The sequence below is a fragment of the Macrotis lagotis genome, chromosome 5, assembly GCF_037893015.1.
Source record: "Macrotis lagotis isolate mMagLag1 chromosome 5, bilby.v1.9.chrom.fasta, whole genome shotgun sequence".
In the NCBI taxonomy this organism is placed as follows: domain Eukaryota; kingdom Metazoa; phylum Chordata; class Mammalia; order Peramelemorphia; family Peramelidae; genus Macrotis; species Macrotis lagotis.
This window is the reverse complement of record NC_133662.1, coordinates 5,139,795-5,153,051: the sequence shown is the minus strand read 5'-3', so window position 1 is coordinate 5,153,051 and position 13,257 is coordinate 5,139,795. Positions and strand designations below refer to the sequence as shown.

The 13,257-nt window shown below is 37.7% G+C and overlaps 1 long non-coding RNA gene across 1 annotated transcript in view; it reads right to left on the bottom strand.

Moving 5' to 3' along the window:
• The window catches only part of LOC141523381 (uncharacterized), a 71,945-nt gene extending 59,101 nt beyond the window's left edge, over positions 1–12,844 (bottom strand). Inside the window, exon 1 of the long non-coding RNA XR_012478479.1 lies at positions 12,588–12,844. This is a non-coding gene — a long non-coding RNA (uncharacterized LOC141523381). The remainder of the gene's footprint in view (positions 1–12,587) is intronic.
• Positions 12,845–13,257: the final 413 nt, after the last annotated feature.

The window sequence follows — 13,257 nt, the reverse complement described above, 5'->3', positions numbered from 1 at the left end:
ATCTTTCAATCTACCCTCCCTTCTACAGTCCTCTTCCTTTTTATTTTTCTTTCCCCCTTTCCTTTACTTTTTAAACATTTTTACTTTAACTTTACTCTTACTTTTACTTATCCCTTCCCTTTTGTCAGTCTCACTTTCTTCTTTCTTTCCCCTTCTCTCCTTTCTCTTATTCAGTAGGATAAATTTCTAAACTCTTTGAACCAACTCTTTTGAGAGTAAGATTTAATCAGTGCTCACACCCTCCCTACTTTCCCTCTGCTCTATTATGTCCTTTGTGCATCATCACGTGATGCCACATATCCTCTAATACCTTCTTATCCCAGTGGGTATAATCTTCTTTTTTCCATGTCTTAATTGTTTTATAACTCTTGTACCCTCTGTCAAAGTATACTCCTTTTAACTATCCTGATAGACGTACAATTCTCAAGGAGTAATTGATTAATTGATAAGCTTTATCACATCCTAATACTTCCAATTTCCTCAATATAAATACCACCCTCAAGAGCTAAAAGTTTGATTACATTACACTCAATTTATACTTATACCCATCTGTCTAAATATATCCCTTTCAATAGTCCTAAAAGAAATACAGTTCTTAAGAGGTAACTAACATCCCCCCACTTCCATTTGCCTTTTTACACACCTCTTGAATCTTGTATTTAAGGATCAAATATTCTGTTCAGTTCTCGTCTTTTAATCAAGTAAGTCTGAAAATCCTCTATTTCATTGAAAGTTCATATTTTCTCCTGGAAAAAAAAAATATGTTGAATTTTGGAGGGTAGTTGATTCATTGTAATCCAAGCTCCTTGGCCCTCTGGAATATCATATTTTATACCCTCTGATCCTTTAATGTTGAAGCTGATGAGTCCTGCATAATCCTGACTGTGGTTGCCTAGTATTTAAATTGCTTCTTTTTGACTGATTGCAGTATTTTCTCATTTAGCTGAGAATTCTGAAATTTGGCTACAATATTCCTTGGAGTTTTTATTTTGGGATTGCTTTTAGGGGCTGTTTTATTTTCTTGTTCTAGCATAATAGGGCAGTTTTCCATGATAATTTCCTGCATGATATTTTCTACACTCTTTTTCTGATTGTGCCTTTTAGGTAGATCAAGAAATCATAAATTATTTTTCCCGCATCTGTTTTCCAGGTTGGTCAAATTTTCCTCTGAGGTGCATTATATATTCTATTTTTTTTCATTCTTTGGTTTTATTTAATGGAATTTTAGTGTCTACAGAGTCTTCGTTTCTATTTCTACAATACTACTTTTGAGGCTTTTATTTTCTTTAGTTTACTTTTTGTTTCCTTTTCCATCTGGTTAATTTTATTGTCCATCTGGTCAATTTTACTTTTAAAATTATTTTATCCAGTTAATTTTTCATAATTCTTCTGCATGACTCTCATTTCTTTTCTTCTTTTTTTTTCTTCCTCTCTTCTTTGGTTTTCAAAATCGTTTTTGAGCACTTCCAAGTGGTCTTTTTTTTAGAATTGAGACCAGTTCATCAGTCCATTAGAGGTTTCATTTAGGCAGTTTGTCACAGTTTCCTTTTCTGCAATGATGTTTTTATTGTTCCTATCAGATTAGTAGTGGTCAAATAGTTACTGTTTGGGGGGGGTTAGGGTCATTTTGTCAATTGAACCTCTGTACCACTTGTTTTTGCAGGGGACTGGGAAGTCCTTGACTTTCTGCTTTGGGGTTTCCATTTTTACTGGTTTGCCTCCCTTCCCTGCATTAGTTTCTCCAGATTCAAAACTGTTCTTCAAATGGGTTGAATCCCTTGTGGTTGAAGATACTATGCTGGGATCTTAGCTTCATTGTGACTAAAAGTTTCTCTCTGGCTTCCCAGATCTCCTATCTACACTGGGGTATATTGCCCTTCTACCCACCAGACAGACCTTTTGCTGAAATTCCTCCAAGATAACTCACTGAAAAATTGTTTCACTGTGTTTTGGTTTTTACTGTAATTTTCTGAACTTTGGTGACCCAACTTCAGCCCCAAGCAACCAGTCACTGTCCCATAGATGCTCTTGCTCCCTGTGACCCAACTTTGGCTACAAACTTTAGTTCTCCTTTCTGCCTTGGAATGAAAATCAGAAACTTCATTCTTCTTCATTTTGCCAGCAGGATCCTAGTACACCAGGATCCCATAAGGCATATATGCTTTTTCTCACCCTCAGCTGCAAATCAGGTCATGTCTGATCAGCACAAATGATTTTGGCATCCAGAAACAATGTAGAGTCCTTCAATCTTCCCTCACTCAGCCTGCTAACCCCCTTACAACTGTTATGAGGAATAGACTACTTCCTTACTCAGTTGCCCAGGGCTTGTTTGCAGTCTGTCTTTTACTAGGGCAGAATCTCTGCTACTGGAAGTAAGATCTTGCCTGAAATTCTCTCAAGTTGCCTTAGATGGACAACTTCTTTACCTTGATTTTTATTTCTATTGCTCTTCATTTGCTTTGAGACAATGTTCTGTCTTTCTTGTAAGGGAAATTTGGCGAACCTGGGATTTTTTTCTTTTACCTATTCTTCCATCTTCCCAGAATTTATAGTCCTCTTTGAATTCTTGTTGATCTCCCACAGCTTTTTCTAGCAATCTACCTCTGAGCTAAAGGCAGGAACTTCTCATTAATCTATAGAGCTTTGCAACTGAGAGCTGGGAGGAATCTTGGAGACCATGTAGTCCATTCTTCTCATTTTACAAATAAAGAAATTTATGGGAAAATTGAGGGGGAGACTGAGTGACTTCCAAAGTCACAGCAGTTAAGTACCAGTGCTGAGATTCAAAGCTAGGTCATCTGCCTTCAGATCCAGTTCATTTTCTACTTTATTATGCTTCCACTCAGGTTTAGTCCTGCTGTCTACATAGGAAGCGAGATTCATTAGAAAAGGTGAGAGAAATTTGAATGATGCTATATACTTAAAGGTGACTAAATAGCGCTGAACTAAATAAATGTTTGTTTAATTGAATTAAATTGAACTGCTTCTTGAGCCTTTCTTAGGCTGACTGGAGCCTCAGCAGTGATACATCATTCAACTACAACTTCAGTCCTAGTTCTCCTTACAAAAATACGGTGAGCTTTGGCCGGATTCAGTATTTAGCCCTTATTTTTTAAATTAATGATATTTGTTTCATGACAGCTAAGTCTGTTAGTTGTTTACCTTCTGTGATGGGGGGAGCATCTTAGCTTTTCATATTTTCTTTTAACTGACTCAAACTGAGCAAAGTGATTTTTAGCTGGCTTATCTTTGTCTAGTGAATATATCTTGCCTAGTGAAGAAGACTAGGACCATGAACAAGAAATATAAGCCATCTTCTAGCCTCTTGATATTTCCTTTTCTGCCCATCCAGCTTTTGCTGCCAATTCTCAACTAGGCGTGGGTCAGTAGCATTTTCCAAACATTGACTTTAGTTAATAATCATTGACCTCTGCTTTCCTCATACTCTTAGTTTGTTGCCTGGAAACCATCTAGATTTCTTCCTACCAGAAACTTCTTCACCTGTTTTTCATTCAACACACATAAAGATGTAACATGCTTTCATCAGATAACAATAGTTTTTCTCCACAGCAGTATCAATGCATAAGAAATGTCATAGCCTGGTCTAGCATACCCATCCAGTTCAGTATTTTGCCTCTGACAGTGTCAGCTACTCATGGTTTTGTGAGGGGGGAGGAAGTCATTTGTGTCTGAGACTTTGAGCAATAAATTAGGGAGTCTTAACTTTCATTTAGTAATTTATGGCCCTCCAAATGTAGGTGAATTCTTCTTAAACTGTAGTTTTACTTTGTACAATCTATGCAATTAGAGAATAAAATACTATGTTCAGCCATGTCTGGGTCTTCATGACCCCATTTGAAATTTTCTTGGCAAATATACTAGAGTGGTTTTTCCATTTCCTTCTACTCATTTTATACATGAGGAAACTGAGGCAAACAGGGTGAAGTGACTTGCCCAGGGTCACACAAAAAGTATCTGACCCAGTGCTCTATCCTTTGCACAACCTAGCTTTCTGTAAAATAGTATATTTTTATATTATGAAATTGCTTAGTCACAATCACACATTCAAAGCATTGTTTTTCCCATAAAAATCTATGTATAAAGAGCTCAGAAAATTCCTACTCTGATGTTAGTATATTATGCTATGTAAAGGTCCATGACCACTTCCCTCTGTTTCTCTTTGATCGGGGTTTGATGCACAATCAAGGCTGTCCAGTTCTGAACTTGCCCCTATATTTACCATCTCAATTCATTTCTTTCCTTTTCTGTTACTTCTCTCCTACTTCATTCTTTTCTATCTCCAAATGAATTCTTTACACTAGCCAACTGATTCAAGCTACCAGCCATTCAACCTATTTAAGCTTAATCTTCTCCATTGCTGGCTCCCTAGTCACATTCCTCCTTTGAGCACATCTTTCCATCACCAACACCAACCTCAGGGCTACCTTCTATTTTCTTTAAATTAGCCCAGGAAATTGAGGGTAGCTACATTTTCCAATAACCTCTGTCACACAGATGTTTCTTTCTCCTTTCCTCGTATTTGCATGGTCAAACACTTGGTATACTTTGTAATAGATTCAAAGGGTTGTCCTAAAATTCCACTATTCTATGAGTTGATAAACAAGTTTTTTTTTCTGGCACTCATTTTCTTCCTCCATAAAAATGAGAGGGTTGAACTAGACAGTTTCATATATTCCCAACAAATTTCAATCCTATGATCTGTGATCACTTTGTCCATGCCCTTATTGAAGAGATTCTGATCATATTCCACTTCTCAGCCTTTGCCTTTTTTGACTTCAGGGAAAAAGTGACTGTTTTGATGTGTGCCATGATGTGGAACCCCCTTCCAACCCTTGATCATTCTAGAAGTCCTTTTCTGGACCTTTTCTAGTTCTATGACATCTTGAGGAACATTAACCAGGACATTATGGGAAAATTAGGTGGCACAGATGATGATCAGGGTCTAGAGTTCGAATTTGACCTCAGACTGTGTGACACTGGGCCAATTACTTTACCCTGTTTGTTTTAGTTTCCTCATCTGCAAAATGAGCTGGAGAAGACAATGGAAAATTACTTCAGTATCTTTGTCAAGAAAACCACAAATGGGCACAAAGAGTCAAATAAAACTTGAAACAACTTATAACAGGTATAGAAGTCCCATATAAGGACTTCTTTCTAAGAGCCCTTCTGATGCTGCACAGCAAGAACAGCCTACCTATAAGGAATGATTCTAGCATCTGTGTTACCCTTTTCTTCATGCACTTATCCACACTGCAACTCATTTACAATTTTCCTGCCCATTTTCATAACTGTCAGCTATTTTTGCAGTTTATTCCTTATTGCTTAAATTTTTGTTCTCTGTATTAACCTAGTGTCATGATAGACTTGAAGATTTCACTGCACATGTTCATTCTCAATCATTTACAAAAATGATCAACAAGTCAGACTCTAAACAGGGAACTCTACACAAACCCATGAAGAATTCCAAAGAAACATTTATTTATTCTAGTTTTCTATTTTCTGCTTGTAGGAAGCCGGTTTTCTATCTGTGACAGGACATCCTTACCAATCTCTTATTATTTTAGAGAGTGCCTAAAAACAACTCTTTCTTTTGAAATATTATCAAAGTCTAAATATAAGTCATATCCCTTTACCCAGATATTTATTTGACTATCTCAACAAATTAGTAGAATTTTTTTTCCTTAGAGAAAGAATTTATCTTTTTTGCTAAGGTTAGAATTCAAATCCCTGTGGGATTGAATATGTCTCACAGATCAAAGGGAAGACCAGAGACTGGGTTATCCCAGCAATCACAGATGCCATCTGCTCCCTCCATTCAAATGACATGAGATAGACCCATGACATGCAGATGGGGGTAGAATACATTTAATTACTCATATCATAGTCCTTTTGGAATTTGGATTTTGCAACATTTTGGGGTGGGCTATGTCAAGAAAAGGAGAACTGTTTAATTTTCTTCAGAAGGGAGACTGAATTCATGTATTAATCCTTTGTTTATTTATTGTTATTGTTATTGCTTTGTGTTTGTGTGTGTATGTGTGATGCTGAAACTCAAATAAGATAATAGATTAAAGCACATATAAACTTAAAAATGCTGAATGAATGTCATATATTATCATTATTATTATTACAATCAGCAGGCTTCCAGTCTGGTGGTGATTTCGTTCCCAAGCCTTCTATTACTTGAGTCCACTGTTACAGAGTAATACAAGAATGAGCTCTCAACACTTTTAAATTTAATCTGTGTTGTTAAAACTTTCTTAAGTCAAACCCTGATTTGTAGTAATTTCTGAATGTAAATACTTTAAAAATTTAGCTATGGGCTCTTGTAGCTGGTAAGAGTTGGCTCCATCACACCATGGTGCCTCCTCCTCTTGTCCACTCTAGTAACAACCAAGAGACTGGTTTGGTCCTCAGTGCCCATGGTTTCCTGCTCTGATTGTAGTTTTTTGTTCTCTGTAACTGTGCAGATAGTACAACTTGGGACATTCTCTTGAAGTCCATGTGAGACTGGACATCTCTGTTTTTCCTGTTGCCTTTTCTCATAGAGGCTCACATTTTCTCTCAGCAGGTCTCTATCTCTTCTTCCCCATTTCTGTTTGGAGACAGCTGTTAGATGAACATGTTTTTTTTCCATTCTATATGAATGGATGTTTGTGCTGGCATTTCTCTTGTCTGTGCTTGTGTCTCTTCTCTCTCTATCCTTTCCTGAAGAAGAATGTTTCTGAAGCTTGTGGTGTTCTCTCCTTCAGAAAGACCTTTTAGTTATTTCTAGTGTCCTCATTTCTGATGTTCTCCTCTGTGCTTTCTGTGGCTGCTCTGCCTCTTGGTGAGCTGCATCTCTTTTGAAAGGCTAAGCCCAGGACTCAGCTCAGGTGTGCAGATTTTTTCATCAATGTGGCATGGCTCTCAGGGCTATTGAAATACAGAGGAGACTGTGAACCTGAATGACAGAACAAGGCCTCAACTCTGGGACCAGATGAGTGCCCAGGACAAGAAGCATGCAGACTAAGCATGAATCTGCAAATGAGGAAACTGAGGTCCACAGAGGCAAGTAACCTGTCCAAGGTCATACTGGTATTAAGTAGCAAAACCAGGATTCAAAACTAAGTCTTCTGATGAAAAATATAGTTTCACCCCTAATAATCAGTGCACACAAAAACTCAAGACACAGCAAAGAAGAGGGTTGAGGATTATATGAGAAACCAAATTTCCTTTTTGTATAGTGTTTTGAAAAAGAAATATTCAGTGAGCATCCCACTCTGTCATGCTGCCTTTCCTTATAAACTTCTTAGTAAATAAGTCTCTGGACTCACTGGGGCCTCTCTGTTGCTAGGGCCTTGTCTTTCCTTCCACAGACTATGTTTATTTATAGGTTCAAGTAGTCTATATTTTATTATGGAATTTACTATGATAGAATTATCATATGTTAGAAATGAAATTCTTTGGTTCTTAGGATTCCTCCTAAGGAATTCTTCTCTCTTTCTTTCTCTCTCTCCTCTCCCCTCCCTTTTTTTTCATTCTCCCTCTCTACTTCTCTCTTACCCTCTCTTTTCTCTCTCTCTTTCTCCCTCCTATCTAGAATTCTTTCTCCCAATCACTTCCTCTTCTTTATCACTCTCTCCCTCTTTCTCCCTTTCTCCCTTTCTCCCCTCTCCATTTTCCTCCCTTCTCTCTCACTCTTTCAATCTTCTTCTCTCCCTCTATCCTTCCTTCCCTCTCTCTTCCCATACAAACCTTCCTCTTTCTCTCTCCCTCTATTTCTTTCTCTCTCTTTCTCTCCCTCCCTCCTCTCTCCCTCCCTTCATTTTCATCTTCCTCTCTCTCTATCTCTCTTTCTCCGTCTCTGTGTCTTGTCTGTCTGTCTGTCTCCCTCTCCCCTTGGTTCATCAGACCAATGCCCTATTACTACTAATAGTAATGCCTACCTAACATTTGTCTAGCACATTGTGGTTCTTTAAACAGATGTTCACATCCATTACCTCCAACCCAACCTTTTGCTCAAATGCAGGCAGGCTATCTGAAGTCACCATACCCTAACTCCAGATACAGAGGCCAGAGTCAGCAGTTTCTGGCTCCTGTGGAGGCCCAAGGAGCTGGCAGTTCACCAATCTCCTGGCATGTTGAATATCTGTGATGCCAAGGTATCCATTTTAGCAAACAATTCGGCAGTTTCACCTCAGTGTGCCTTCATCATCCTTGGGGTGGATGTCAGCCAGGCCCAGTGATTTACTTATGTCCTGTTTATCAATTATATCTAGAACATTCTGTATGCTTTTGATCTTAACATCCTCTTCTGTCATTTTATTAAGTAGCTCTGACTTGTGAGCTACAAAAGAGATCTGGGGAGTAAGGATCAACTCAAAAATGCCTTCCTCAGAGAAGACAAGCATAGAAAATTTATTCAGTCTGCTATCTTCTTTTCATCCCTAGGTGTACCTTTTGCACCATGATAAAGTCTTCCTATGGATTCTTTTACCTGCTACCTACTTTGATGTATTTAAAGAACCTCTTTTTCTCAACTTTGGAGTCCCTGGTAAAATGCTCCTGAATTTCCTTTTTTTTTTTTTTTTGGTCCCACTTGATTGACTCCCCCCCCCCCTTCCTCTTCCTTCCTCCATTTCCTCACTCAGGGTAGACTTTCCATTTTAACAAAGATTACCCTTTTCCTCAGAATGACCTTTTTGACTTTGCCAGTTTGCCAGACAGGGCTTCTGTTTGAGCGCCTAGTCTCTTTGATCTGAGCACACATTTTCTCTGTTTTCAAACAGTCTCCAGGCTTCCTGGGGGCTTTTGACTTCTTAAACAACTTCTTTCAATTTTTTTTTAACCTAATACCGACATTTTATCATAGCTCCCTTTCCTATAATTGAATACCTGTGGGATGGAGTTTTTGGCCTTCCCTCTCCAGCCAGAATATTAAATTCTAGCATGTTGTCTTCACGGTTCACCCACAGATACCTCCTGCGTCAGTCCCCTGCTCATGCCTCTGAACCAAATCCAATAATATTTCCTCTCCCTGTGGGTTTGAAAACTGCTTGTTCTAGGAAACACTCATTTATCTTAACCAAAAACCTTACCTCCGGATCTTGTCCTGATGAGGTTTTCAGCCAATCTGTGTGAATATTTGAAATCTTTTCTCAGGAATAAAATGGCAAACTGACAAGAATAACTTATGAAACTCATTACTCTGAGAGGTGGCACCAGCTGAAAATGGAAGGAGGTTCAAGAAGGCTTTAAATAAATTCCAGGATGATAGCTCCCAGATGGATTATTAAGGGAAGCTAGAGGTATATGGGGACCTCACCAACCCTTTCAGTGAATGTCACAGAGGACAATCAGCCCTTCCAACAAAACCACTTTGGGATGCTATTGGAACCTGCATCTTGGTTAGATAGATCATTGGCCTGACTCAGTAGGGCATTCCTTCAATTCCTATTATTATGATCTGGCCTAATTTTTCAGCTTCTGCAAACTCATTTAACATTTCTAGCTCAGTCTCATTACCCTCATCATGTGGTCTAAAACATGGACCCTAATTACCACATTTTTATTATTTAAGCACAAAATTTCCATTCAAAGAACGACAAGACAAGATGACTGATTGGAAATGGAAGGCAAGGGAAATGGAGGAATAATAATGATAATTCACATTTACATAATACATATAGTTTGGAAAGTACCTTCTTCACAACAGTTTTTTTAGGAACTAATCTTTTGAATGCATAATGTGCATTCCTCTCTTTTTTAATAATGGAAAGAATGATATATAATTATCCCATTTTACATATGAGGAAACTGAGAAGTTGGGTTATTATAATCTCATACATGCACAAGAATATGCTCTAAAGATTAACCAATAAGTGGTTACTTTGCTTTAAGATATGCAAAGAGGGGGTGGCTAGGTGGTGTAGTGGATAAGCATCAGCCTTGGAGTCAGGAGTACCTGGGTTCAAATGCGGTCTCAGACACTTAATAATTACCTAGCTGTGTGGCCTTGGGCAAGCCACTTAACCCCATTTGCCTTGCAAAAACCTAAAAAAAAGCTATCCAATGAGGACAAATGTACCATAGCTTTAATTGGTAGAAAGTTTTGCCTGACATCAAGCCTATATCTGTCTCTCAGCAACTTGTTCCTAAGGGCAGATAAATCCATTCTTTTTTCCTTATGATAACTCTTCAAAGACCTAGACAGTGATTAAATACCTCGTAAATCTCCTTTTCTCAAGGCTACATGGTCCCAGTTCCTTCAACTGATTTTCAGATGTCATTTTCTAAGGCTCAGTCATCATCTTAGTCACCCCTTCTGAATACTCTTCAAGCTTCCCACGACCTTCTGAACACAGAATTCTGGAAAGAATTTGAAGAGGGCAGAGTGTAGTGGACTCATGACCTCCCTAATCTTGGATTCTTAATGTGGACTAAGATTGCATCAACTATTTTTCTTTTCATATCACACTCTTGTCTTATACTGAGCTTGTAGTCCACTGAAACCAGATAGCTAGCTAAGCTTCTTATATTTGTGGAGTTGATTTTTTTGAACCATAATGAACATATTCCTTATCTTTCACCTTCTTAGATATGGTCCAGTGTTCTGTAATATACACACTTTTTTACATCTAGACTGTCTTCTAGTCCTAACAATTCTTTCTGGCTTTGTATCATCTGTAAATTAAATAAGCATGACTTAATTATTGATTAAAATGTTAAGCAGCATAGAACAAGGACAGATTCTTGGGGCATGACACTAGAGACTTCCTTCCAAGTTAATACTGAACCATTATTGATTACCCTTTTGGTATAGCTGTATAATCAGTTTCAAATCTATCTGATAGTATGATTCTATCTTCCTCAAGAGAAGTATGACTTTGGGGCAGCTAAGTGGCACAGATGATAGAACACCAGCCCTGGAGTCAGGAGGACCTGAATTCAAATTTGACCTCAGACATTTGATACCAACTGTGTGACCCTGAGCAAATCACTTAATAGCCCAATTATCTTACAAAACAAAGCAAAATAAACAAACAAAAAAGAATAGTATGACTGTCAAATGCTTCATAAATCTCAGCAAACTATATCTAAAGGATTACTCTAATCTCTCAATCTAGAAACCCCATGAAAAAAGAAATTAGGTAAATCTGGCATGAAATGTTCTTGACAAAACCAGTTCTTTGTGACCACTATTTCCTTTTTCATGTTTGCTCATTACTAATGTAGTCTAGAATTTTGCTAGGAAGTAAAATCAGACAAAATTAAATTTGTCTAAATTAGAGACCCTCACTGTGGCAGTTAAAATGAAGTCTCTCAGAATTTAATTAGTTTAAAAATGCAATTTCTTCCAAACCAATTCAGTTCTTCAATTTGGGGGCAAATGCTTCTCTAAATGAGTGATTATGTTATAACCCAAAGTCTGCAGAAGAGATGGGAGGGAGGTGAGGGGTGGAGAAGTGAGAAAAGGAAACCTACATATAAGATTTATGTGTTCAAAAAAGATTTATTTAAGTAGAATCTTTACAACTATCTGAAGATAAGAGTGGCATGCTTACAATCTCCAAATAAGCATTCATATTGGTACAATTGTGTTATAATTCCAAAGAGTCTCCTAGCATTTCCTTATTCAGGAAAAGTCCCATCTCTGCCTTACCTTAGAGGTTCTTTCTTTACTTCTGGTATTCCAGGATGGTAACTGGTGGGGATACATTTGGGGATCTTTGAATGTAGTAAATGGTGGAAGATAATTAGACCATAACATTGGAATATTTGTTGATTCACTCACTGTTGGCCAACAGAGGGAATATGGAGGGTCTTACCTATGAAGCTAGGTACTATGGGGTAATGAACCCATATCTATAAAGTTATGATTAAGGGAAAAAGGCAAAGGGTTAAAAAAGCAGAAAATAAAATGAAGAAACAATACTTACAAGATACAGGTTATTTGATTTGGATATGAGTCTTTACAGGAAATTTTGCTTATTAATTTCTTGACTGGGGTTAGGAAAATGACCCTGACCAAGTGAGGAGAAAAGGCCTTATGGAAGTGCTTATGCCTTTCTCCCTTGAGATTCTAAATATGAATGTTAGGTCAGATGAAGGGAGAATAAACTTTCAACACAAAAAGACCTAGCTAGGAAGAAAAGCCTTAATTATCAACATATAAATGTGTATAAGCATGCAAATATTCTATAGCAAGCAATATCAATTCATTTAACATCCTCAGAGTGATGGTTAGCACTCACAGTTACCCAGTTTTAAGAAGCAAAGATATCCTAATACAATCATGAGGAAAAAAAATCGTAGAAACTATAAGCCAGGCATTTAAAGAAATTAACGTAATGATAGCTTAATAGGTTCTACTAATAGTTTGTAGATTCAATTCTCTTCCTCTTTTTGTGAAAATCAGAATATTTTACCTTCTATTGTTTATGAGTTATCAAAGATCAATGATAATAATTTGGCAATCATATTAGTCAGTTCTTTAAGCATTTTACCCATAGTTTGTGGATGGTGACTTGAATGCATCAAAGTCACCCAGATGCCATCTCATTGTCTCCCCCCCACACCTTTACCTTGGGTTTCAGCTCTCTATTAGCCATTTTCCAACTGTCCTTTCCAGTGAGAATATGATTCTTTTCAGCAGACAAAATAGAAGCAAAAATAAATGAAGAGACCAACAATTTTGTTGTTGGCAGGAATGCATAATAAAATCCATAGTGAGAACAAAGAAACTAGGGCAGAAGTCATCAGCTCCACTCCACTTGGGGCCATTTCTGGCTAACGCCAAGTTGTTTTGCATAGCAACCAAGGACCATACACAGATGAAAAGAACTTGGTCAACATAATTCTATATAGTTCTTTACAGTTTCCTTATGGGACTTTGCCTGTAAGTTTTCAAAGGATGCCAACTGACAGCCAGTATAAGAAAAGGAATCGAAAGGGATTTTCCAAGGAAGCTCACTTTAGGACTTCACCAAAGGAGGCTGGGTGACTGAAACATCAATGGAGTAAGTTGCCTTGAGCTTGTTTGCCTAGAGAGCTTATTTTCTTTGTTCAATAAACTCCAGTGACTCTTTATTGCCTCTAGGAACAAATATAAAATCCCATTTTTGACATTCAAAGCCCTTTATAACCTAGGACCATCCCTTAACCTTTCTAGTCTTCACACACTTTACATATCCTCTCCCCTCCTCTTGTTCCACTGTATCTCCCTAATTCTTCTTCCTAATTCTTTGATCTCCT